The sequence below is a fragment of the Vanessa cardui genome, chromosome 26, assembly GCF_905220365.1.
Source record: "Vanessa cardui chromosome 26, ilVanCard2.1, whole genome shotgun sequence".
NCBI classification, from domain to species: Eukaryota; Metazoa; Arthropoda; class Insecta; order Lepidoptera; family Nymphalidae; genus Vanessa; species Vanessa cardui.
This window is the reverse complement of record NC_061148.1, coordinates 80,733-107,478: the sequence shown is the minus strand read 5'-3', so window position 1 is coordinate 107,478 and position 26,746 is coordinate 80,733. Positions and strand designations below refer to the sequence as shown.

The 26,746-nt window shown below is 35.4% G+C and overlaps 1 long non-coding RNA gene across 1 annotated transcript; it reads right to left on the bottom strand.

The window, feature by feature from the left end:
- Window positions 1-14,455: 14,455 nt before the first annotated feature.
- LOC124540735 lies at window positions 14,456-16,129 on the bottom strand. Its single transcript, XR_006967168.1, has 3 exons — window positions 15,568-16,129; window positions 15,077-15,246; window positions 14,456-14,916 (listed from the first exon to the last, which is right to left on the bottom strand). It is a non-coding gene; the product is annotated as an uncharacterized LOC124540735 (long non-coding RNA).
- Window positions 16,130-26,746: the final 10,617 nt, after the last annotated feature.

Sequence of the window (26,746 nt, the reverse complement as noted above, 5' to 3'; positions counted from 1 at the left end):
TACCACATGAATTATAAAGACAAATTAAGCACATGAATCAGCAGTGCTTGCCTGGGTTTGAACCCGCAATCATCGGTTAAGATGCACGCGTTCTAATCACTGGGCCATCTCGACTCAGGCGGACAGTCAAATGATGGTAAATGGTTTTCATGGGTACGCCACTCCGAGGTCCTGGGTTCGATTCCCGGGCTGAGTCGATATAGATTATCATTAGTTTTCTATGTTGTCTTGGGTCTGGGTGTTTGTGGCACCGTCGTTACTTCTGATTTTCCAAAACACAAGTGCTTTAGCTACTTACATTGAAATCACAGTTATGTATGTGATGTTGCTTCTTTTTATTTTTTGTTTATATTAGTTAAAGAAATTGTCATACGTTGTTTCCTTCACATATTATAATAACCATGGTCAGGAAAACTACCAGAGGTTTTTTCTGCTATCGTTGTGATGTAATTATTATAGATAAGAAAGTCGACACTGTACAAATAACGAATATCGTGTCCATTCAGACGATATCAAGCGCGAAGACATACACAATAAAACTAACATTAGTATAACAAAAGATAGAGTTTTTTTCATACGAAGAACGCAATGTTTTATGTATTATTATAGAGAAAAGAAATATTTAATCAATGTTCTAAAAGGATGGAATATATGAATGAATGATGAATGGAGTTCGAATGAATTGTATGATCGTGACTCGCCAGTCGGGGAAACGGTCAGTGGAAACGAGCCGCGACTGATAACAACAAATACATACAAGCCAAGAGTTATTTTAAATCAATACATTATTAATGTTTATACTTACTTGGTGGTAGGCCTTTGTGCAAGCCCTGGGTAGGTACCACCTACTCATTAGATATTCTTCCGCCAAACAGCAGTACTTGGTATTGTCGTGTTCCCGTTTGAAGGGAGTGAGCCAGTGTAACTACAGACACAAGGGACATAACGTCTTAGTTGCCATTTGCTCGTGAAAGAGCTACAGAAAAACAGTACTTTTAAATTTATGATATTAGTATAGTCAAGACAATTCATCACTGATTTTGATTGATTTCAATTTTTGCCTAGACCGTTTACTTGGTTGTAGGGCTTTGTGCACGCCCGCCTGGGCAGATACCACCCACATCATCATAAGATATTCTACCGCTAAACAACAATACTTTATATTGTTGTGTTCCGGTTTGAAGGTCGAGTGAGCCAGTGTAACTACAGGCACAAGAGACATAGCATCTTAGTTCCCAAGGTCGATGGCGCATTGACGATGTAAGGAATAGTTAATATTTCTTACAGCGTCATTGTCTATGGGTGATGGTGACCACTTACCATCAGGTGGCCTATTTGCTCGTCCGACAATCTATTCCAAAAAAAACAGTAGTTGCGCCATCGCCTACTGTTGACTTGTTAGTAATAAATATTAAACAATTTTTATTTGAGTGACTCTGAAAGCCCAAATCTTTAATAACAAATGGAATCATTAGTATAACAAAGAGGCGGCCGGTGACAAACAGCAGCAATAATTATACGCGGACTAATATCGACGACGTATCGAGAGCAATCCGCGTTCGTGCTATTTACAATGTTTGCGTTGCGATTAATATGTTTGCGAAACGATGCACATGTTTAGATAAAACTGAACGTTGACTTTGAATATGCGTACTATAGGATAGATAAATAAATAAATAAACAAATAAATAAATATGAGACAACATAACATACATTACTCTGATCCCAATGTAAGTAGCTGAAGCACTTGTGTTATGGAAATCAGAAGTAACGACAGTACCACAGACACCCAGACCCAAGACAACATAGAAAACTAATGGTAATCTACATCGACTCTATCGAATCGAACCCGGGACCTCAGAGTAGCGTACCCATGAAAACCGGTGTACACACCACTCGACCATGAAGGTCGTCATAGATACACTGCGGTCTTACTCACTGAGTTGTGCTTTCCGACCGATTCTTCAGATTGTTTTGTAATCGCTTTGAAAGTAAATTTTCTATCGCGATGAAAATTTAATATATAATTGTTTTATCCAAGGGTCGAGATGGCTCAGTGGTTAGAACGCCTACATCTTAACCGATGGTCACAGGTTCAAACTCAAACAAGCATATGAATGCCTGTATGTCTGTGTCTGATTTATATTCATCGTGAGGAAACCTGCATGTGTCTGAATTTCAACGAAATTCTGTCACATGTGAATTCACCATCCATCGGAGCAGCGTGGTGGAATACGCTCCTAAACTTCTTCTCTGAGGGAGAGGAAGTAGCCCAGTAGTGTAAAAGCCAAAAATAAAAAAATGATTTCGATTTATTCGCGATCGCAACTTACTGTGTGAGATTCCTACCCAGTAGGAACACTGCGACGGCGGTGTTCGTCGTGTATCAGAGAAGCTGAGGAATCGTGTTGATGATAACACACATTCGTTTCGCGGTCGTGCTTACACGAGTATTCTTAGCAGTAGAACCTATTTTAGAGTAACCTCCGCTAATTGACAGCGACACTAAACTACGAGATCTGAGATGTATTGTCTGTTGTGTCTATGCAGATATTTTTAACTTTTCCATTCAATGACGACCTCCGCGTTCGAGTGGTGTGTACACCGGTTTTCATGGGTACGCCACTCTGAGGTCCCGGGTTCGATTACCGGTCGAGTCGATGTAGATTACCATTAGTTTTCTATGTTGTCTTGGGTCTGGGTGTTTCTGGTACCGTCGTTACTTCTGATTTTCCATATCACAAGTGATTAGCTACTTACAATGGGGTCAGAGTAATGTATGTGATGTTGTCTCATATGTAAAAAAAAAAAAAATGTAGGAGGGTTTTGTAAATGTTAATAAGAACTACGACGAAACGAAGTAAGAACTAAACATATCGTTTTTAAATATCACACTCGACGGAGTGACAAGGAAGCCGTCACCCGCAGACAAGCGGATGGCCCGCTTTGTCACTTGTGACATTAACTTCGTAAAAGGCATTAAGCATTCCTTGTATTGATAATGCACTCTCAAATAATGCACTCAACTTGCCGTCTCTTGCGTATGAAATTTGTATATACTGATACAGTACTTGTTTATTTATTTACTTCTCGTAGACTTTCTAATGATTAGAAGATTAATCAAATTAAATCAAATTAAAACAAACTTTATTCAAGTAGGCTTTTACAAGCACTTTTGAATTAAGTGAAGCTGCCATCAGTTCGGAAAGTAGATTCTACCGAGAAAAAACGGCAAGATATTTAATATACAATTATTATTATTATAAGGATTCTCAATTACCCATAAACATTGATACTGTTAAAATACTAACAATAACACACTAACAACACTTTGTACCTCCGTTCTCCACCATGGTTGTCAATTGACTCTTTACAACCTTTGTTCACTATTTATAAGCTACCCTGTATACTGAGCTGAGATGGCCCAGTGGTTAGAACGCGTGCATCTTAACCGATGATTGCGGGTTCAAACCCAGGCAAGCACCACTATATATATGTGCTTAATTGTGTTTATAATTCATCTCGTGCTCGGCGGTTAAGGAAAACATCGTGAGGAAACCTGCATGTGTCTAATTTCATAGAAATTCTGCCACATGTGCATTCCACCAACCCGCATTGGAACAGCGTGGTGGAATACGTTCCAAACCCTCTCCTTAATGGAAGAGGAGGCCTTATCTCAGCAGTGGGAAATTTACAGGCTGTTACTTTACTTTTTTTTTACCTGTATACTACAATACGGAAGAAATATTTATCATTCCACGTATCACACACATGATTATTCGTCCATATGGTCCCAGCTATGGGACCTGAGATGATATGCCCCTTAAACGTGTGGTTACTGACTCATGTGTACTTCGAACTGGAACACAACAGTACAAAGTATTAGTATTTATTTGTAGAATGTGTTATGTGAAAGTATACTTAAAAGTATATAATGTAAGTCTTTGTTGGCAGAGAATTAAGCAGCATGAACCTTTCGCGATTTTTTTATGTAATATAATGTTGTCAGAAAAAAATAACTATTATAACACTACGGTTTGCGATTGAGTTACCTTTACTCTTATTTCCCCCTCCCCACGATAACCATTTTTAGTAATAACTATGTAACTATATTACGTAGTCATTTTGAAAGAAATTAATAACATTAAACAAAATGTTTCCAGCGAGCCTGCGACATAAACAAGCGCATCAGCTACTTTACTATTGATATGTTGGTAGGGGAACAGTCATTCGGATTCTCGCAGGATAACATACATATGTAATAAATGCGAAAATAACTCTATCTGTGTTTGAGTTTAACCGAATTTGACTAAACTTATATATGTAGGTTTTTTTATGTTATAGGTTGACGGACGAGCATATGGGTCACCTGATGGTAAGTGGTCACCATCACCCATAGACAATGAAGCTGTAAAAAATATTGACTATTCCTTACATCGTCAATGTGCCACCGACCTTGGGAACTAAGATATTATGTCCCTTGTGCCTGTAGTTACACTGGCTCACTCACTCTTCAAACCGGAACACAACAATACCGAGTACTGTTGTTTGGCGGTAGAATAACTGATGAGTGGGTGGTACCTACCCAGACAGCCTTGCATAAAGCCCTACCACCAAGTAAGTGATTGTTCAGTTCACAGATTTTACTGTAAGTATTAATTGTATATAAGGCTGCCTTTGTGATATTAAGTCGTTGGTAGGAGATACCCGACGTGACAAATGAATGACATGAGTGATACTGCACACTGGACAGTGCTTGGACTTTATTATTATTTTATAAATAATTCTTAAATAACACGTAATAGTCACATCAGCTACTAAAGTTAAAGTCTCATCAAAATCAGTCCAGCCATTTAGAGATTAGCCGGAAACGGAAATTGTAAAAGCTGACGATCAACATCTAAACCGAGCAATCCGCAGCCGACAACGGCTATTATATACTTTCTATCCAATAACAACAATAAACCAATTCTATCCATAAACGTCATATCAACACCAATGTCTTTGATATATTTTTTTTAATTCTACGTAGGAATTCGCCCATAGACCAACTCGTAATGTACTAGAACCATTTGACATTTGCGATGTAAGAAATTTCAATCAAGTTATCTCCGCTGACTAAACCTTGAGAGCTATCATTGTATATATCTTGTCTGTCTGCAACACAATACTGACGTTTGGCAAACGCACTGGTGTTACCTGCCAGCATTGGATCCGGCGTGTCCCGTCACTCACCCGATGATGCTGCCTCTAGCTGTTACATTCGCCAGGAATATTGCATTAAAAAGTGATTGGTTCGCGCCTGCGGCGTGCGTCGTTGCGGCGGGCTTACGCGCCTGTGTGTGTTTATACTTGAATTAATATAATTTTTGCTATATACATATGTATGTGTAATATTTTGCTATATACATATGTATGTGTAATATTTATGGTAGCTTCACTTAATTGTAAAATGACGATTCAAAAGTGCTTATAAAAGCCTACTTGAATAAAGTTTATTTTGATTTTGATTTTGATTTTGATTTGTTTAAGTTTTAAGTGAATGTGCCAGTTGGTGTTCATTCGCGATTCAATTTCAATGCTTCATTAAAGTTTGAAAAATTGGCAAACAACTTTTGCAATGAGCACCTCATTTTACGACATTATCACGCTGATATCTAACTGAGTATTAAGTTGTTTATTTTTTTATCCAATAGGTTTGCGGGTAGGCGAATGGGGCCATTTGATTGGTCACCAATGCCCAATAGACATTACCAAAAAATAAAATAATGAAGATTTAAAAGTGCTTGTAAGAGCCTACTCAAGTAAAGTACATTTTATTATTATTTTACGTCACCTGAGCAATAAAGCAGACAATTTTTAGTTTTGTAATCCAACTGTATATACAAAATACTTGAAACTCACAATATATGGACAATCTAAAATATATTAATAAGAAAAGTTGGAAATTTCTCAATAAACATTTAGAATTTAATTATAATACGTAAATAAATTTCACATAACGAGAATCGGGAGTTCCAAAACTCAGATGTAGTATTTAATGCTTCATAACTTAATATCGCTCCGTCAATTCTACGCATGTAATACTAAAACATATTTACGGCGCTCGAATTGATAATATCATATCACGCAAAATCACACCTTAAAATAATAAAGCTATGAACAAAATTTGCGTGTATAAAATCAACACGCAAATAATGGTATGACTCTCGTTATAACAGCACGGCAGTTAAGGTATGAATGTACAAATTAGCACAAGTGATTTTGGCACTTACAGCGTTTGTTTCAAGAGTGTATTTTCATTAAAGCTATTTCATGATTATAGATTAGGTGTTTAATTAATATAGGTAATTACGTTCATTTGAAATTTACACTCTGTTTGAACTCGCCACGAGACACGAGACTGCTCAAACAATTAATTAATTGGGAATGTTTAGTGTAAAGTGTAATTACAATTGTTTATTTAGAAATAATTGTAAATAATAATTACTATGCTAATTGAAACATGTGTTTGTACAATCAGTAATAAAATATAATTATGTAAAAAACTAATTAACCTTTTTTGATATTAATCTTTATGGAATTTATTTGTATTGACTCCAACCACGCTAAGTGGCAGGCATTCCCTCCTCTTAAGTAGAAGGTCAAAAGCCCATTTCACCGTACTGCTCAAATAGGGTTACTCAAGAGAATACACGTGCGGCAGATCATCTTACAGAAGAAGGATCTGTAACCTCTAAAAATAAACATAAATTAAACAAATAAAAAGTAAAGTAACAGCCTGTAAATTCCCACTGCTGGGCTAAAGGCCTCCTCTCCCTTTGAGGAGAAGGTTTGGAACATATTCCACCACGCTGTTCCAATGCGGGTTGGTGGAATACACATGTGGCAGAATTTCAATGAAATTTATCACATGCAGGTTTCCTCACGAGGTTTTCCTTCACCGCTGAGCACGAGAGGAATTATAAAGACAAATTAAGCACATGAATCAGCGGTGCTTGATTGGGTTTGAACCCGCAATCATCGGTTAAGATACACGTGTTCTAACCACTGGGCCATCTCGACTCTCACAAATGAAAATTCAATATATTGAACCCGCGATGATTGGTTAAGGTGTACTTGTTGCAGCCACTGAGTCAACTCAACAATAACAAAACAATAAAAATCTTTGCATATAAAGCGTTCTCTAGCCGTCCTTATAGAGCAGGTAATGGCTCTAAGAGAAATACGCCGAGAGTAAACTTCCTCAGCGCAAAGTCTGTTAGTTATAGCAAGATCCGAGATGTCATCTGTCCCACGGCCCGGAATAATTTATAACGGGCCAGGACACCTAGGCACCCTGACTAGCACGACGCTTACCTCATGCAAGCTAAATGATGATAAAATGTTAGGACGCCTTCAGACTGTCGGAATTATACTTGTTAAAGTTACCGACGGTCGAAATCGAAATATACATCATTCTTATGAGAGCTTAGTATCCCAATCTTCGTCGTTTTACATCGTTAGATTCAATGCATTGAATTTCAGCTTGCATTGCTTGCCGAAATGGCCAAGTGGTAAGAATCCGTACCTAATAAACGATGATTGCGGGTTTAAACCAAGGCAAACGCCACTGAATTTTTATGTGCTTAATTTGTGTTTATAATTCATTTCGTGCTCGGCGCTGGAGGAAAACATTGTAAGGAAACCTGCATATGTCTAATTTTGAATGAAATTGTGAATCTACCAACCTTCATTGGAGCAGCGTGGTGGAATAACTTCATAACCTTCACCTCAAAGAGAAAGGTCGTCGAGCAGTGGGAAATTTACAGGCTGTTACTGTATTTGTTCTTGGTTCAGTGATTAGACGTGAAAGCATCTAAATCAGACAGACCTACTTTCGGATTTATAAAATTAGTAGATGATATTCGTAATTATGCCCCCTGTAGTCTCCACCCAACAACTAACTCTTAATGTCACAAAGTCTTTAGGGCCAAAGTTCAGTTTATTGCAAACAAAAGTTATAAAAACTAAACACAATAAATCAGCAATTAATGAAATGTACGCAGTTTAGGTTATTCCATGTTAACAAACGTTTCTACGAGCTGATTAAAATTTAATGTTAATTAGCGCTGACAGTGTTGACAAAACGTGATCAGATATTTGATTAGTATTTAACCGCCGTCAAAATTGCGTGAAATTTAATTTTTAAACTCATTTATGTTCGTAATTCGTAAATTTAAATCGCTAGTAAAAAAAACTTTATTAAATAAATGATGTATATTCTTCAATACAAATATATATTGATTATAAAATAGCGTGGAGTTAGTACATGTTGACTCTCAGGCAGGACATATTGTGTATACATATAAAGTTGTATTATACAAACATAACTTTGTATTTTTAATGTTGAAACCGAGTAACTATTAAGTTTCTTGTCGGTTCTCCTCGATATAATCTACATCTCGGATCGGCTATTTGGCAGCTTTAATGAATATAGTTCTGTGCCATTACAAAGCTCTTGTAAAAGTCCTTTACCAATATAGTAATTACTCGGGTGGTAGGGCTGCAAACCCGTCGGACCACAGTCATAATTTGTATTTTTGTGTTCCGTTTTTAGGTAGCTGAGCCAGTTAACAAGATTCGCCAATGTCTATGGACCGTTGTGACAACTCACCATCAGATGGTCATCAACCGATACCCCATCATTAAAAAGTACATATACATAAGACTATAACAGAAGAAGCAGTCTGCGTGCATTTCGTAGAAGTTTTTCGTAATAATATTATTACTTAAGGACTTCGCAATTTCATTCACTTTCAATTTTGAAAATTTGCTCGACAATTATTAATTAATTTAACGTTCTTATGGCACGGCACGCACAGCGAAAATATTTAACATTGATTTAACAGTGCAATGATGCTGAAATCATGGATGTATCTGGGCGACTGTGATTTCAGTGGTAGCAACCGGTAGTAACCATTCAATTCGCTGAATAGCAACCTGAGCAGGATATATTTAAGCAAAAGTGTGTTCGCAAACACAAGGCGTTGAGACGAATGGAGAGCCATTCCCTCACTTTCCTTGTCCGAGTGGACAGCAAATCCAACACGACCGGATAGAATACTTAGGACTAGCGGTGCTTGCCGAGATATGACAGTGTTAACACCAATTACAAACCCCAGACTGCTGCAGAGTATTTTTGACGAATATTTAAAGAACCATTGTAACAATGTTGTAAATTAAGACTCGATTTTGAAATATTAAATAAAATCAAATGTAAAAAATTACCACTTATTACTGATTTCAATGCCTTAATTGCGTCAGGGTTCCAGGCTTAATATCATTGTTTTATTTGAAGCAAATATTTAATCCTACATTAAATGTGTAAAACGGTTTTTGAAATAAAAATTAAAATGCATTTTAAGTCGTCTGTAGAGTCCTTAGCGCAGTCAAGCAGCGTCCCCACAACATAAACCCTACGCCAATGTTTGGCAAGCGCATTCGACGGGTGATGCCAAGACTGTGGCACGCGGTTAAGACTAACATATCTCAACTCCAGTTAAGAAGGTATTTATCTTTGAAATAGAACTAAATAAACATTGTGACGTGTTTGAACTGCCGCGCGGCGCTCGGCTGCGCTCCGCACGTCATAAGGTTACGGGGCGACATTTTAACCAAAGAACTATTATAATATACGTAGAATACATTTACAAATAGTATTTTGTATTTAAGCGTGAAGAAGGTTTATTAAGAAATAATATAATTGATAAACCAATGAGTTTGTGAGTACACAATGTTTTCAGCCGATGAATATAAAAAAAAGTAATTTCACGTATTCTTCTTTCGAATATCAAATAAATGATAGCAGAGAGAGACAAATAAATATTTATCCGAACAGTCACTAAACAACGTAGATAAAGCAATGTTTATGATAATTATAAACAATTTACTTGGTGGTACCACGGGTACGATGTTAGGACAGCGTGGTAGAATAAGTTCTACGCCTTCACCATAAAAGGAGAAAGGGTCTAATTATAAAAAAATACAAACTGCTACTATTATATCACTTAATCTTACAGATATTATTATATTTTCTCATTTTTACTAATGATGATGATAAGATATCTTAAGATAAAATCGTGAGTAGGTTGAGTGTAAACGTGTATTTCCCGAGCACGAAATAGATAACATCCCATCTCTTGTATTACGCTGGAATAGCTACTCGTATGCAAAGCAGCTGCAATGAGCACTCGCTCGCTGAGATTTTCTTTGAAAAAACTTTCTAAAGGTGAAACTGAAGATCGAGCAAATTTGATTCTTAAACGTTGTATGGAGATTGTAATTATCTCTGAAGCTGTAATTTATTAAAACATTACGCTTTTGTTAGCGATCGTCGTTTGGGGGAAAAGTGCACGTCACCATCATTTCTCAGAACGATCATTTTCCTCGAAATATTTATAAACGAAGATAAAATACAGATTTTATGGAAAGTATTAAAACAAAACAACTTGCACGACCGTTAATATGTCTATGAGTTTTATTAGTAGAATGAGATAAAAAATATTCATATTGTACACTAAAAAACAAAATAATGAGACGCACATATTAGCAACTCAGATCGATTGACGACCTGCGTAGTCGAGTGGTGTGTCCACCGGTTTTCATGGATACGCCACTCTGAGGTCCCGGGTTCGATTCCCGGCCGAGTCGATGTAGATTACTATTAGTTTTCTATGTTGTCTCGGGTCTAGGTGTTTGTGGTACCGTCGTTACTTCCGATTTCCATAACACAGGTGCTTCAGATACTTTCATTGGGATCAGAGTAATGTAAGTGATGTTGTCTCATGTTTATTAAAAAAAAATAATGTTGAATTTGATACCAAAGTACTGGATTTCTTGTAGAAATTCTTTAGATTATATATATACTGTATAAAAATATTTACCGGTTTGGTTTATTTTTTTCGCATTTTCTTTTTGATAAAATGTTATCATTTGGCCCGACAGCGGCGTTCCGACGAAGTTGAACGCGTCGTGGTCACGAGGTATGGCGGCTTCGGCCACGTTGTAATTTATATCTCTTTATTATTATAATTTATTGTTTCCATTTACGTTATTTATGGTGAACAGTTTGACAAACCTGCTGACGATAGACCGGGAGATGATAATGACAAAATATTTGGTCATTTGTACCAGTATGGCGGTTCTTCAGGGGTCTAATCACGTAAAGGCAAAAAGGAAAATTATGGTCATAGCGCTCGCACCGGCGGCCCACTCGCGTGGGCTTTAATCGAACGCGTCGGAAAAATAACGAGTGTCGAACGATTTGTTCCACAAAAATGCTTGTATTTTCAGACAATTCGGAAAAAAGAAGTAGGCGGTATATCATTTTCCTTTTTGCCTTTACGTGATTAGACCCCTGAAGAACCGCTATACTGCTACAAATTACCAAATATTTTGTCATTATCATCTCCCGGTCTACGACGTCTTTTTCAAGAGTTCGCTCATGTCAAACATTACTTGATAGAACTTCAGTAAAATTCAATAATAATCTAAATTATTATTATAAATGTGAAAGTATCTCCGTCTTTCTGTTAACGACAAAACCGCTGAACCGAATTGCATGAACTTTAGTATGGAGCAAACATTAATCCCAAGAACGGGCACTTCACTGTGGCACACTATATTGCCTAACACATGACAATCAACGCCCTAAAAGGCGATCGAAGCCGCGGGCGACTAGTATCAAATATTTTCTTTACATAATATTTCATTGTTCTTCTGACGACACAATTAAATACATACAACCAATAATAAAGTTTACATTAAAACACTTAATAAATATAAGAAGTGTGTAATAAATGCAGTGTGTTAGTGTGTATGTTATATTATAGAATTAGTCTAGTGTTAAGTCGCCTTTATACAAACATCTCGTGTGTCGATCCAAATATGGTGGACCACCCATTGGCCTAAGCTTTCTTTGTGTTATGTTAAAATCTTCTATTGGTATTAAATATGACTTGAAGCTAGAAAGAATTTTCTTATCAAACCCAGTAATTAACCACATTAGAATATAATAGCTTTACGCCTATTTATATTATAACTGAAATAACGTAAGTTCCTACTTAGAGAGATAAATGTATCAAATCATCCAAACAGCTCATCTTAACATTCCGCGCCGTATTGTTGATAGTGCAGCGATCCCGCGCGTGATACGAGTGTATGCTGAGTCAAGCGGAAACACATTCACGGCGAGCCTGCCACGCTGACTGCGTCCTTGAGGTGAAGATATATTATCATATTAAATAAAATCATTCTATATGTGAGTGTTAGCTTATTGTTTTATAGACTAGCGTCTGATGATAATAGATTCTGAGGTCCTGGCATCGAATGCATTCGAAATAAAAATTGTAATGTTGTCAAGTAAGTTTCTGTAGCCAGAGTTTTGTAAGTTAGTGTTTTTACTTTCTCTTAAATACCTTATAGCCTGTTAGTTGACATTAGCGCTCGATCTAAACTCCACCGGCCCTATTTAATATCTGTAGTATATAGTATTTGTTACAATACAATAAAACATATATATATGATGATAGAATTAATGACGTAATGTAATCATGTTGTAAAGTACTACAGATACCTTGCCCGAAGAAGGATTGACTTTGCGAAGTCGGAAACGATATCAACTTAAGCTTACTTCTCGTGCATATACAATGATGATTGTTCATATAAACCTTTATCTTAATGTGTAATAAAAATCATTCCCAGATATTGAGAGTTGACTTGCTTAGCTTAATTAGCTATTGTATCGATTGCTCACGACTATATTAATAATAGAATATCAAAAGTGCCCAAGTCCACACACAGGTAGGTAGCCTCGCAGATCGCATCCCGGACGCGACGCCGATACGTGATGCAGATTTTATTTCACCCTCGCTGAGTACGAAGAGATTGCGACTCTCCTGCAAGACCTGAAAGGAAATTAATTTCAGCATCAAGATTTTTCATAGAGATGTGATAACTCCATAAAGTGAACATGTAAATATTCTTTTCCTTTGTTGAAGTATTAATAGGTGTCCATAATTAGTTTCGTACTGACTAGGAAAATATCTTAAAGGTTTTGCTTCGTAAGCGTATTACAATAAGCTAAAAACTTGCTCCTAAAGAGGTGAAGATAACTTTGCCCAACAGTGGGATTGATACGATCACTTCCACTTAAATGCCTTCTTGTTATACAAATAAAATCAAAAGTCAGTAATCAATATACCTGAGGGCCTAGCCAAGTCACATTCGTTTCATATCGAATCTCTTTCTACAATCGTTAACGCTTCGGCGTAAGCGATTATAGAAAACGATAAGTTGCTAGCCAAATTGACACGACTGAGTCGATCGCTCATTCTACAATGAACTTAGAAAAAACCTACACTTTAATCTATAGTTAGTAGTAGTAACTTTATACGCAAGATAAACTCTTTTTTTAATTTGAAATTTGGAAGAATTTGTGATAAAATAATAAGTAAATGAAGTAGGGTGTGTGCATGTAATTAGTAATTTCTTTATTACAATATTCCATTGCGGAACGTCATTTAACATTACTGTGACTCGAAATTTTATATTATTATCCTGCTTAAGGATAAAAGATACCTTAAATGGTGTGATAACTTTTATAGAAAGGAATATAAATCTTGAGCAAGCCCAGAAGAATTTGCAGCTTTATTGGAATTCATGGAAAGGTATGATAATTATTAGTTATTTCATAAATATCTTTATTTATTTGAAAATCCCTAACTTTAACACTTGAAAGTTTGAAACATAAAAAACGATGTGATATGCGACACGTACTAATATTACCATTTACGAAACAAAACAGAATTGTATTTTATTTTTTACTTATTCAATATACCCTTTACTTTTCTAATAGTTTTAACTTGTTCTAGTTATGGCAATATAACGAGGCCCCAGCAAGAGACTCAAGTCGAATTAAAACAGACTGACTGTGCCTGGAATTAGAAGAATTATTAAACTTCATGTGTGTGGAGTAGTAACAAAGCTAAAAGAAAAAATGTGGAAAAACCTTATGGCATAAAAACCACTGTAAAATTGTCATTTCACAGTTTTCTATTATTATCATTAATTGACTTCATTATAATCAATCAGTTATGAGTTTCTTGCTTTGTATTTTGATCTTTTAATTCGTGAAATTATTTTTTGTAATATTTAAGAAATCCTATTTTACCTGCATTTTTTTTATTTTTGTCCATATGTACATACCTCTACTAAATTATATATATATATGTTTTAATAATGGATGGATTATAAATTGAAATGTTTTCATTTATATAATAAAAAAATTGGTTGTAATAATAAATTTGTTTTATTATTAAATACATTACATTCAAAATAAAAACTGGACCTGTTTAAAATACAATCACTATACTTATTATTAATAAATACAATGAATAACTTATTATTTAGATAAGATTCATTAAATAAAAAGTTAATTTATAATTAGAAAATGTAAAATAAAATCATATTAGAGGTTAAATAAACTAACTATATCCTATTCAATAAACAACTTAGCATGGCTATTCTTAAGATTCACTTTGGTTACCTACAAAGGCAATGGGTGTGGGATCTTGCATAATTTTATCATCTCCATTATCATTTGCAGCGGTAAGTGGTTGGGGTGGTGGTAAGACTAGCTTGCAAAGCTATGCCTTTTAATACACAACATGCCATTTTAAATTTTGCTAACTACATGAGGATAATAGTAACCCTGCAGCACCCTGTCTCTAAAGCAAATATCTCCACTGTGCTTTGAGTAATACAAAACAGCACTCTTGAGCTTGCACATGCATTTGAGTGTATCTTCCCTAAAGTCATGAACTGCATTGAGGATAGTTGTCATCGGCCAAGGGTGTTGTGGATATCCAGACTCACCTGAAAATAAGTTTAAAATTTTAGTTAGTTACAAGTAAACTGGTATAGATGGGATGTATTACACCGGAAGAGTCAAAGCTTCTTAGTAACCTTGTAAATTAAAATGTTATGTTTATTAAATGCACCTGATAATTTAAATATTGTAATGTTTAATATTTACTCTTATAAATGCTGTATCTTGTTGAGTTTTCCTATACATGATCCATTTTTCTATGATAGCAGTGGTTCAAAGCATTAAAAACTTCTAATGCATGCATAATCCATTGGGAAACATGATTGACACCATCATTTCGCTGATCCTTTAGTTAGGAAACTAAAAGTGCACAGCACCTACAAAAACACAAAAATTAAGGAAATTAAATTTATGATAGACATGTCCAATAAAAGGATATACTATATAAGGATATTATATAGGACATATTATAGAATATTTAATATTGCAATATTTAGTATTTTTTGGTATTTAAGATATTATTATTATATATTTATGTACACAAGATATACAATAATATGTATAAATATATACTTCATAATATGTCGCACACTTTATGTTAAGTGTGCATGTGTTCATTATTACATGAGTAAGTGTTGCGACTGCTGATAGTCCATAATAATTATAAAAAATTATCAATCAGATTATTAATCACTTACCTTAACTTTAGAAGGAATCTCTTTTGTTCCTTTTAACGAAATCTTGTGTCGTAGTTCACGACAAAGGGCTTCGAAAATAATTTTATCTAGCCGAAAGTATTTTCTTCTTGCACTGATGATTTATGTTTTTTTTGCGCCTAAGCCGCACTTTTTGATTACGAGCACACCACAACATATTTAAAATATGCATTAAAAAGGTAAAAATGTTTCAAAATTGGGTTTAATAAACAAAACACTTGTCGGTCATCATATAAGACGCCATTTTTTTAGCGTTAACTATTGGGTCTTAAAGATCGCTTAGTTATTGATCAAAAAGTTCGAAATCTTTTCGTCCGCGCTTGTCAAAACTGCAACTTGGCTACCATTTTGTATGGAGTTAGCGATTATCGTTGTAGAAACGATAACATTCAATTCTATCACTTTGAACGATTGTCAACTTGTCTACGACTTTTCTATTCGTTTGTTTTGACCACGTGACTTAGCGTTGCGATGACGTCATGCCCATACATTTGTTTAGTTTTCTATTAGCGATTACGATTGTAGAATGTCAACTTGGCTAAGCCCTCTGTAATGTTATACTCGCTTATCGTTCGTCAACAAAATATTGAGGATCTAAACTACGTGACAGAAAAGGAATGGTCACAAATAACCATAAAACAAAAGTTAAAGTTAAGTGTAAACAAAGTTAAACCAAAGATTTCACTTATTTAATTTAGTCAAAAGTAGAAATATTAACATTTATATTGATTTTAGAAAAGTTAAAATAGTTTTATTTTAATTCTAAATTTAAATAATAAGATATACCTATACTGGAAACAGTCCGGATGCCGTCTCCCCGACTACCTCATCCCAGTCACGACCCCATCCTATTTTCTTTATAATGAACGCTGCATGTGAACGTATTCCCTCGCTAGCTAAACGAAGGGTACATATTGACTTACAACTTATAAAGAAGATTATTTTTAATAGTGATAAGATTCAAACTTGCATTCGTGTTGTGGTCGCAAATTATAGGAAGTCATATAGACTGTTTGAAGGATACATTTGTAACGTATTATAGAGGCACGACAAAGCTTTGTGAAATATTTATTCTAAGGGCGACAATGAACCTCTTTTATCCTCAATTATATGGAATGGATCGGTTTAAAGTGAAGTTTCAGCACGACTAAAATTTATCGTATATATTTTTAGATTAGATAAACGTATTGCTTAAGAAGGCACTAAATGAAAGTTAATACTAGCAAAACGATTATAATAGATAAAATCATGTTATTTACGAAACAATAAGTTTACATTATCTTTGCTGATGAGACACAACGATTTGTTCTTTAAAAGCCATTTTTTTAATCGAACGAATAAAATAAATGTTGGCAAACGAAAAACGACAAAAATACAATCGTAGTTAATTAATAATAAATTCTAAAATTATGCAAAAGTTTAATTTTAAACTTTTTGTGTTTTGTAACGTAGCTACACAATGTAAATGTATGAACACTGCTACGAATACGTAGAGCCTCGTAGAACAGATGACATAATTTACTCGTAACCTTAAAGGTAAGAAGAAGAAGACTTGTGAGGAGTCCTCCGCGCTATGTGTACCGACGCAAGATTTTATCAGGAGTAGAGGAGTAGGATGTCCCCAAGGGACTTCACGGTAGCATCCATAGGTAAACTCGTGTTGTCCTGTCCAATGTCCAAAGTGTTTATTAATGCATATTGAAAAATAATATGCATTAATAAACACTTAACAAAGAGATATTTCGACCTTGAAATGCTGAAAGAGTATTAATATAGTACAGTACAGTACAGTACAGTAACAGCCTGTAAATTTCCCACTGCTGGGCTAAGACCTCCTCTGCCACTAAGGTTTGGAACATATTCTACCACGCTATTCCAATGCGGGTTGGTGGAATGCACATGTGGCCGAATTTCGATTAAATTAGACACACATTCAGGCTCCCTCACGATGTTTTCCTTCAACGCCGAGCATGAGATGAATTATAAATTCAATTAAGCACATATATATAGTGGTGCTTGCCTGCATTTGAACCCAGAATCATCTGTTAAGATGCACGCGTTCTAGCCACTGGGCCATCACAGCTTTTAATCAATATAGTTCAACTTATATTTTCTAAATTTATAGCAAACTTACTCTGACATAAGTCGTAATAATGATTTGGTTCACGCGTCAGGTCTCAATGTTTGATATTAACTTTCTCCATCACAACAGTGAGTTTAAAATGCGCATCATTTTCTTAAAATCCCATCTTCAGCTTCAAATCAGATATACTTCTAATCAACGGCTCTGGCCTCATCAGTGCAAGTTTGACGCAAATCTAGATCTTATTCGTTACCGGTTACGGCCTATATTCCGCTAAACAACTTAATGTCCGCACGCGTGACGTAAGGAAATTACGAGTGAGTATGACACATATGACACGTGCAAATTGGAGTGAGTGATTGCGTCGGGGTCTCGTTATATCTAAATGATGTGTTTGAAGAAATTACGTATCTGCTAAACGTGCGAACGCATCGGCGTAGCGTGTGAGAAAAGTATTCCTGTATCTTTTCTTAGATTTATAAACTCGGTTTAATTGTATCCCATTTGCGTATTTTATTTATTTAATTTAATTATTTAAATACTTTATTGTAAACCACAAATTAAACAGATTAGCCTTATAGAAAGTATACATAAAGAAAAGATGGTACAATCGGCGGTCTTATCGCTTTAAAGCGATTTCTTCCAGACAACCGAGGTGACATGGAGTAGTAGCCAACAGAGACATGGTAGGTGGTGTAACATAGACTACATACATAGATACAAATAATATAATACATAAACTACTACATACATATAGCTAGGTACATAAATACAATTATACATACTTATATACATAAAGTCATACATAAATACATACAAATATACAGATATATACAAATAACAAATAGTATCTAGTCGATTTTAGATGAACTTTAACCAAATAAAATATTTACAGATAATATCTCATGCTTGATATGTATAGAATTTAATATCTTCGCCGCCCAAAAGCCGATGTGAATTAAAAACTAATTAATACGATACAATAACAGTATTCTATTTACTTCTAATCTGTTACTTTTCCGATATATATTTCTAGTAATATTCTCCATCGATGAAATTATTATAATACGGTATGTCTTCCCTTGCTCATATAAAAAATACCAATTATAAAACAGAAACGTACTGTAGTGTCTGAAACATCTGACATACAAACATACGAGATACCATCCGACAATCCGCATTGAAAGCCTCCACCCATCAACAATCACCCATCCAAGAAGCGTTTTGCTTTATCTTCCTTCATGCGTCGAGCTGTGGATTGTCCAGCGTTTGTGTATCTGAGCATTCTAATCTCTTAGACAAGCGAATGGGCATCGTCTAGTCAAACTGACGTCACAGTATTGGGTTTGTCAAGCGTGGGTAAGGTAGGGATTTTTCGAAAGTTATCTTAATTGGTTTTCGATTTACTCAGACGCAAATATAGCGCAGAGGTTATTGAACAATCAAATCATCTTCCGCAAATGATATTCCAAATGATATGATGTAAGCTCGCACTCGCACGCCGAGAGCGCATTACGGATTCCCGCCATCGAAGTTTCAGTTGAAGCTCCACTCGTCGCTCATTTTGTTGAGTGCCATTCATGTTTAATGTACTTTGCTTCTGATCCCGGCCGTGGTTGCGATACACTAGCTGGCGTGGTTTCCCGCTACATAATACACGAATACGTTGCAATACAAATCATTTAACGTTATCATTAAAACTTAACACGAATCTATTAAATTTTACTCGTATGATGACGCGAAATATGGACAGAAATATATATAGTGACTATCATCATTACGGCAACACACACACTAGGAATAGGTCACTTCTGGACCGTTTCAGCTGTGTACTTTACTGTTGGTGCATTTTCGAAATAAAAGTGACCCTATCCCTACTGTATATTCATATGTAACACACATATGTAACTGAGGCCCTCCGAAGCGATGTTGATTGGTTTGAATTTAATGGTTAAGCTTACTGCTGCTGTGATCAATGTGCGGTATTAAGTAAGCAACATTTTTATTACAAACGGACGATGTCTGGAAGATACTGTACCTCGCTTTATATAATAATATGGAAAAATAAATACAATATGGTCGCTATTCGTTTTTGATATTTAGCTTTAAATTTAAAAACACTTTAATGCATTAATGTTTAAGCGTCAATAGAGCAAAAGTCTGCGAGACGTCTAGAGATGTAAAAGTGGTAGGATCGATCCTGACCCCTTGTGCTATGTTCGTGTCCACTACTAACAAAAGTTATATGCTTAAAAGTAGGGGTAAATAGGAATAATCATAATTTCTTAATTTATTTCACATTATTAAATATATGTATATATACGAGTAAAGGTATATATGTCATTAACCATTATTATTTGTTTTTTATGTTTTCGTTCTAAGTTTTAATATTTCAGGGAAACTTAGTTTAGGTTCACAGTAATAGTACAGAAAATAATTCTGTCATACTGTTCTTTACCTTTTCACGTTGAACAGGTAGGTTACCGGAACAAAATGATATAAATAGACGGACGGAGTCGCGCGCAATCACTAGTAAGTAGTAATATAATCGTATATAAATATATATAAAATCGTGCTGATAATATCATTCGCCATTTAATAAACAAGAGTAAAATTTTACTAATATTCTCAATTGTATGGAATAAATACTTGGAATGAATTACAGGGCACGTCTTGGGCGACATTGTGTGGGCGACGAGGGTATCGCGCAAATTGAGACAAGGCTTCGACAAAATCAATGTATTTTGTAACAGATACAAATAATAACAAATTACAGTAAGTACCTAAAGTGGGCGTTGAATCACTGAGCAGTTCCTTTTTTTTATGGTATAGGTTGGCGGACGAGTATATGGGCCACCTAATGGAATGTGGTCACAATCACCCATAGACAATGACGCAGTAAGAAAAATTAACTATTCCTTACATTGTCAATGTGCCACCAACCTTGGGAACTAAGATGATATGTCCCTTGTGCCTGTAGTTACACTGGCTCACTCACCCTTCAAACCGGAACACAACAATAATGCTTACTGTTTTTTGGCAGTAGAATATCTGATGAGTGAGTGGTACCTACTCATACGGGCTTGCACAAAGCCCTACTACCAAGAAAACTTTCTGAACTAAAACCACATTGACTATTCGACACCCAGACATTGCGAAGTGGTTGCGAAGTGCAAATCCTACCACCCCTAGTATTCACCTGGCTGCGAGTTTCACTTCTAGTGGTAGAATATAGAGGACACCTTACAATCAAAGTATTAAGACGACGTACCTACATATGTACTGGGTTATTGGTAGCAAGCGACCAGCCCAGTTTCGCGCGGGTGCAATACTGGTAGGTACTAAATATACTACATAATTTGTTCAATTACGACATCACATTAGACTTCTAAAATTATCAGTGATTCTTTAATATATTGTCCATGTGTTGTATAAAAAACCTTCCTCTTGAATCACTCTATCATCTATTAAAAAAGACCGCATTAAAATCAAATAGGTATACATAGGGACAGACAGCGGTTAGGGACTTAGTTTTATACTATGTAAGGATAATGATATTTGGCGATCATAATATTTTACAAAAGGACTTAAATAATTTTAAGTGAAAGAATTGTAATAAAAATGTAAATTTTAAAGATTTAAGCATGCAAAGGCACAAAGAATGCTTAATGAGAGACTTTGTTTTCTACACTGTGTATGAGTTATTGGACGTATTCCCGTTAGAAGGTAGGTTAATATAATTTTAAAGTTTTATTTTTGACTTATTTTAAAAAAAAATGTAACAAAAATGGTTCACTTTTATAGTATGCATATGGAGGTTAAAATTATCACAAGTCACCGCGAGTCACCCTTATTACCTCCTAACGGGAATACGTCAAATTACCAATAACCTCGTACATATTAGTCGTTCTAAGGAAGCATACACTTTGTATGCGCTCATCTGCACAAGTCTTTACATTGCGCCGTAACTGCAAAATCACTAACTAAGAGATTTGTCTACCTCGTCTAATTATCTACGGCGATTGAAGTTTTGCTTTTGACAGACATTCTACGGCGACACGAATATCGAATATCACAAACATTCACGATGGGTATTTTGTTTAGTAGCTCCTGATAGCGGACTAGTTAAGCCATCCTCGCTCGATATAACGAATTCGTAAATTTAATAAAAAAATTTGCTTTGTACAAGCCCGTCTATTTACCACCCTCTGACCAGTTATTCTACCGCCAAATAATAGTACTCAGTATTGTTGTGTTCCGGTTTGAAGGGTGAGTGAGCCAGTGTAACTACAGGCACAAGAGACACAGCATCTTAGTTCCCAAGGTTAGTGGCACATTGAAGATGCAAGGAATAGTTAATATTTCTTACAGCGTCATTGTCTATGGGTGATGGTGCCCACTTACCATCAGGTGGCCCATATGCTCGTCCGCCAACCTATACCACAAAAAAAGTAATAGTTAGTAACGTCCGTGTCCCACTGTAAAGCAATGGTAGTCCAAAAGAACAAAATTTGAATTTTATTTCAATACTTTTCTCCAATGCGCGTTAACATATCCATACATTTGATACACAGACCTCCAACTGAGGATCTTTTACAGCTAGATATAGATGTTATGTATTTTAACGAGCCGTGACGATTCAATGCTTAAAACATGTCAATTTTAATCTCAGAGAGCGCAGCCATGACACGTACCGTTGAGCTTGTATGTGTTTAATGTGTGTTCATCTTATGCCCGGCGGCAATGATAGAAGACTACAATCGACTGAAATTCTGAAAATATTGATATTTTCATCAACAACTTGAATATGCCCGAACCCTTTGATCATTATCAAAACATAATTAAAGTTTTTTATGTAAATATTGCCTAGTATAGGGTCGAAGTCGAAACAATAATAAAGTAGTAAAACGGAACATAATATCCTAAAGAGCATTCAATAAACAATGAAACGTAATCCGTTCGCAAATACCGCAACAATGCAAAAGTTTGCCGCATTCACTCGACTGCTGCCGTTACTCTATTATGAATAGCAAATAATACGAGTATTCGAAACAAAACGATGTAATAAATAAATACAACCGGCATTGGTTCGGATAATTGTAACAGAAATGAATGCCGCGCAGTAACTAGCGGCACAATACGGATTGAATCCGAGCGGCCGCCCGCCGTTGAGGTCACCGCGTTCGACGCTGTAATTATCTCGCCATTATACTTGCCCAGCTAACCAAAGTCACACATAGTCTAGTCTGCAAGGATTTTGTTTGATTTTAATCAACTACCCTGGGCCATTGTGTTTGCATTGTTATTGAAATAACTAGCAACCCGCCCCACTTTGCACGGGTACTATTTAATAATACAGATAATGTAAAGCGCTTCTCTACCAAATATTAAATAGATACATTGAGTTTATTTTTTAAATCGTTTATATAAATATTTAATAAATGTATTGTATAAATAAAATTTTAACAAAAAGAAAAACCGACTTTAAACAAAACACTATTTTAAAACAAATAAAAATGCACTAAAAAGTAATAAAAATAATTGCATATTTAACATATTTTTGAGAGTCCTCCTAGGTAAAATGAAATGAAAAATATTAGACTACTTAAAAGTCGATTTACTTTTATATAACGTAGTTATAGTTATTGTTATATTTGGAGCCGGTGTCAGCCACGGGCACACGCTTCAACAATAAAAAGAAAGAAGCGATACGAGCCTCTTGATTGACCCAGTATAATATCGTATAAAAGGTAATTTGTAAGAAACATATTTCTTAAAGTATTCTCGTATTGTTTTTTGATAGATATAGTATAGGTTGGCTGACACCGACTCCAAATATAGCAATAATTATAACTACATTATATAATCGTAAATCGACTTTTAAGTAGTCTAATATTTTTCATTTCATTTTACCTAGGAGGACTCTCAAAAATATGTTAAATATGCAATTATTTTAATTACTTTTTAGTACATTTTTATTTGTTTTAAAAAAGTGTTTTGGTTGAAGTCGGTTTTTCGTTTTGTTAAAATTTTATATTTTAGTCTAATATGCCTAAATGCTATTCTGCCTAGTACTTAAATATTTCTGAAGCTTAGTTTGCCTACCAAGCAAACCCTGGTGTTAGTGTTCTTTCATGAACCGCCATTCCGTCGCTGACATGGTTCATATTATGACAACCTACGTAGGTTGATAGGTAAGAAACTATTTATTTATTTACTAGATTTCAGTGCACAAAAGATAAAATCGTTTAACTTAAAAGATTTTTTACCGATTTTTTTTTTGTTTATAATTCATATCAAGCTCGGCAGTGAGTAAACACCGTAAAGAAACCTGCATATTTCTGATTGGAGCAGCGCCTTGGAATAAGCTTCGGAACCTTCTTCTCGATGCAAAAGCTTGCACACTTTTATACTTATTGATTATTTTTTTTTTTTGTATAATTAAATCTATTTTCATAAATATAGTAAAGCTCAAATCTTTTTTCCTTCTTTATTAATAACCTCTTTCTTATGTTATCAAATTATAACATAATGTATTGATGTTATCATCATAATCGTGTGACTATACAGTCTTTAAAAATAAACTTAATTCCAATGAAATCGTGTTACTATTGAATGTAATAGTTGAGTACGCAATCGTCTGTCCGCAACTGGAACGCGGACATTACTCGAGCGACGTCCCATGTTTACCAAATTCCAGGCGGAGTGAATGAATCGCCTTCGTAAAATTCAGTCGAGACCTCTTCGTTCCGCTTGAACCTTTATTTTTCTACTTCGTTATGGCTTCTTCAATACTATTTGTAGGATTACTTACCGTTGCATTTCAGACGAAAATACTCACATTAAATATCGAATGATTTAACAGCAAGAGCCGAGATGGCCCAGTGGTTGGAACAGGTGCATCTTAACCGGTGATTGCGAGTTCAAACGCACCACAAAATTTTCATGTGCTTAATTCGTGTTTACAATTCAGCTCGTGCCCGGCGGTGAAGGAAAAAATCGCCAGGAAACATGTATGCTTCTAGTTTCCCGCATTGGAACAGTGTGGTGGAATATGCACCAGACCTTCTCCTCAAAGGGAGAGGAGCCGATATCCCAGCAGTGGGAAATTTACAGGCTGTTAATATAAAAACAAACAGCAAGAGCCTCTGCATCCCAACTGATTTTGTTTCATTTATTGACTGTATTCCACAAACGACTGTACCTGCTCGTGTCTTTATTGTTATTGCAAAAGATTAGTTTTCTAAGTCCATCTTAAGCTGATGATCTTTTGAATTAATTGCTATCCGATTTTACAAACACTGTCGGTCGCAAATTTCCTCGAGACATAAACAATCTTAGAGCGTTCTGTCGCTGCGGACACATCATGGATCCCTATCCCGTCACTCTTATAATCCGAAGGGACGGCAAATCCGATATGATCGCTTTACTTTCCAAGGCGTGAGATTACAAAAATGCCGTCTACCTTGCTCCGGGCTACTTCTGGGAATTGATCTGAAAATGCTAATATTATTTTGACTATAAATTAAAATATCAGTTCGCGGTCACGAATAGAAAAAAAAGTATGATAATGAGATCGCGGTTAGTGCTAGTAAAATTATAACATATAAATACATCTCGATCATATAAAGCAGCTTTTAAATAACCAAATCAGCGTTGTTTTATTAGTTTTATATATATTTATTGCACTCGTATCAACAACGAAAGAAATATCAGACGAATGATTAGAACAAGAATCTGAACCGGAGCTATGATAAGCTCATAGAAGTGTCACGAAATTTTCACATCGTGGTCGGCAATTGAGGATGTGGCTCGATGCGGCTAAAACATCAAGGCAACCTGCATGTATCGCATGAAAACCTGCCGGATATTTATCTTCCGACCCGGAACAGCGTTACATCAGTAGCGATTAAAATCCAACGTTAATACGCAAAAATTGTATTGAATTTCATCAACACTAATTAGAAGGCGATAAATGTTCTCGCGTTCATTTGATCGCTTCTATGAATAAACTTTTGTAACGACTGCGAACATTACAATGAAAGAATGGGATCACCGATGAATGCTTTAAAATTCAAACCTATTAGTCGCTTCGTTCTGAAGGCAGTTGAACAGGCTTTGTCGTTTTGATCGCGTGCGAACAATGCGTCCTCTCGGTCAGTCTCAGACAATGGCGGACAGGTTGGGAATTAGACCGGTGAATAATTCACAAGCCGTGGAACTATTCTATGCAAAGTCGAAATGCAATGATGAGTTCGATCGTAGAATATCAAACGGTGGCGTATAGTGGCACGCTTTGCAGAATTTGCAACAACTGACCGAACAAATTTATTTGTCATTAGAAATAATCTCCTGAGTCAAGCCTCATTTGCGTCAGAATTTTTAATAGTGCAGTGCATGATGGCCTTTTATTGAGTAAATTAAGTCACTACCGAGTATAAAACAACGTCGCCTCCCGTTGTCTGTCTGTCCCTGTGTATGCTTCGTATGTTTTTTTTTTAATAGATGTAGTGATTCACGAGGAAACTTATTTATCATAAGAGTATAGTACTGAAACACCGATATTTTCGGAGATTTTTAATATAATTTCGTAAATAAATACACTTTCTGTCTATGTAGGGTTCAGCTACGAATTACATCAAAATAATCTAGTACAGTATAGTACACCTAAAAAACCTAAAAAAAAGTCTGTGATGGTATATGTTTGTCTGTTAGCAAGCTGATCTTTTTCAATTTCCACTTCAGAACGAATTCTAAAAGACACATTAAGTTGTAGTGTGTGTTTACGTATTACTAAAATTATATCATGATAATAACTAAACAATTATCTTAGACTATAAAGTAATTAAACAATTAATTAACTCGTCAACGTTAAACCTGAGTTTGACATTTGAAAATCGAACCCTCCGTCGAATGATGAATTCATTTCTCACGGAATAGTCTTCTGAAGCCAATAAAGCGAAATAATAGCGATGAGTGAGATACATGCCGGGGGCTTTTGATTATATTATAGTAACGCAGGTTGAATGGTTACTGTTTCAATCATTGATAACAGTAGATAGTATAAAATGGGCTTAT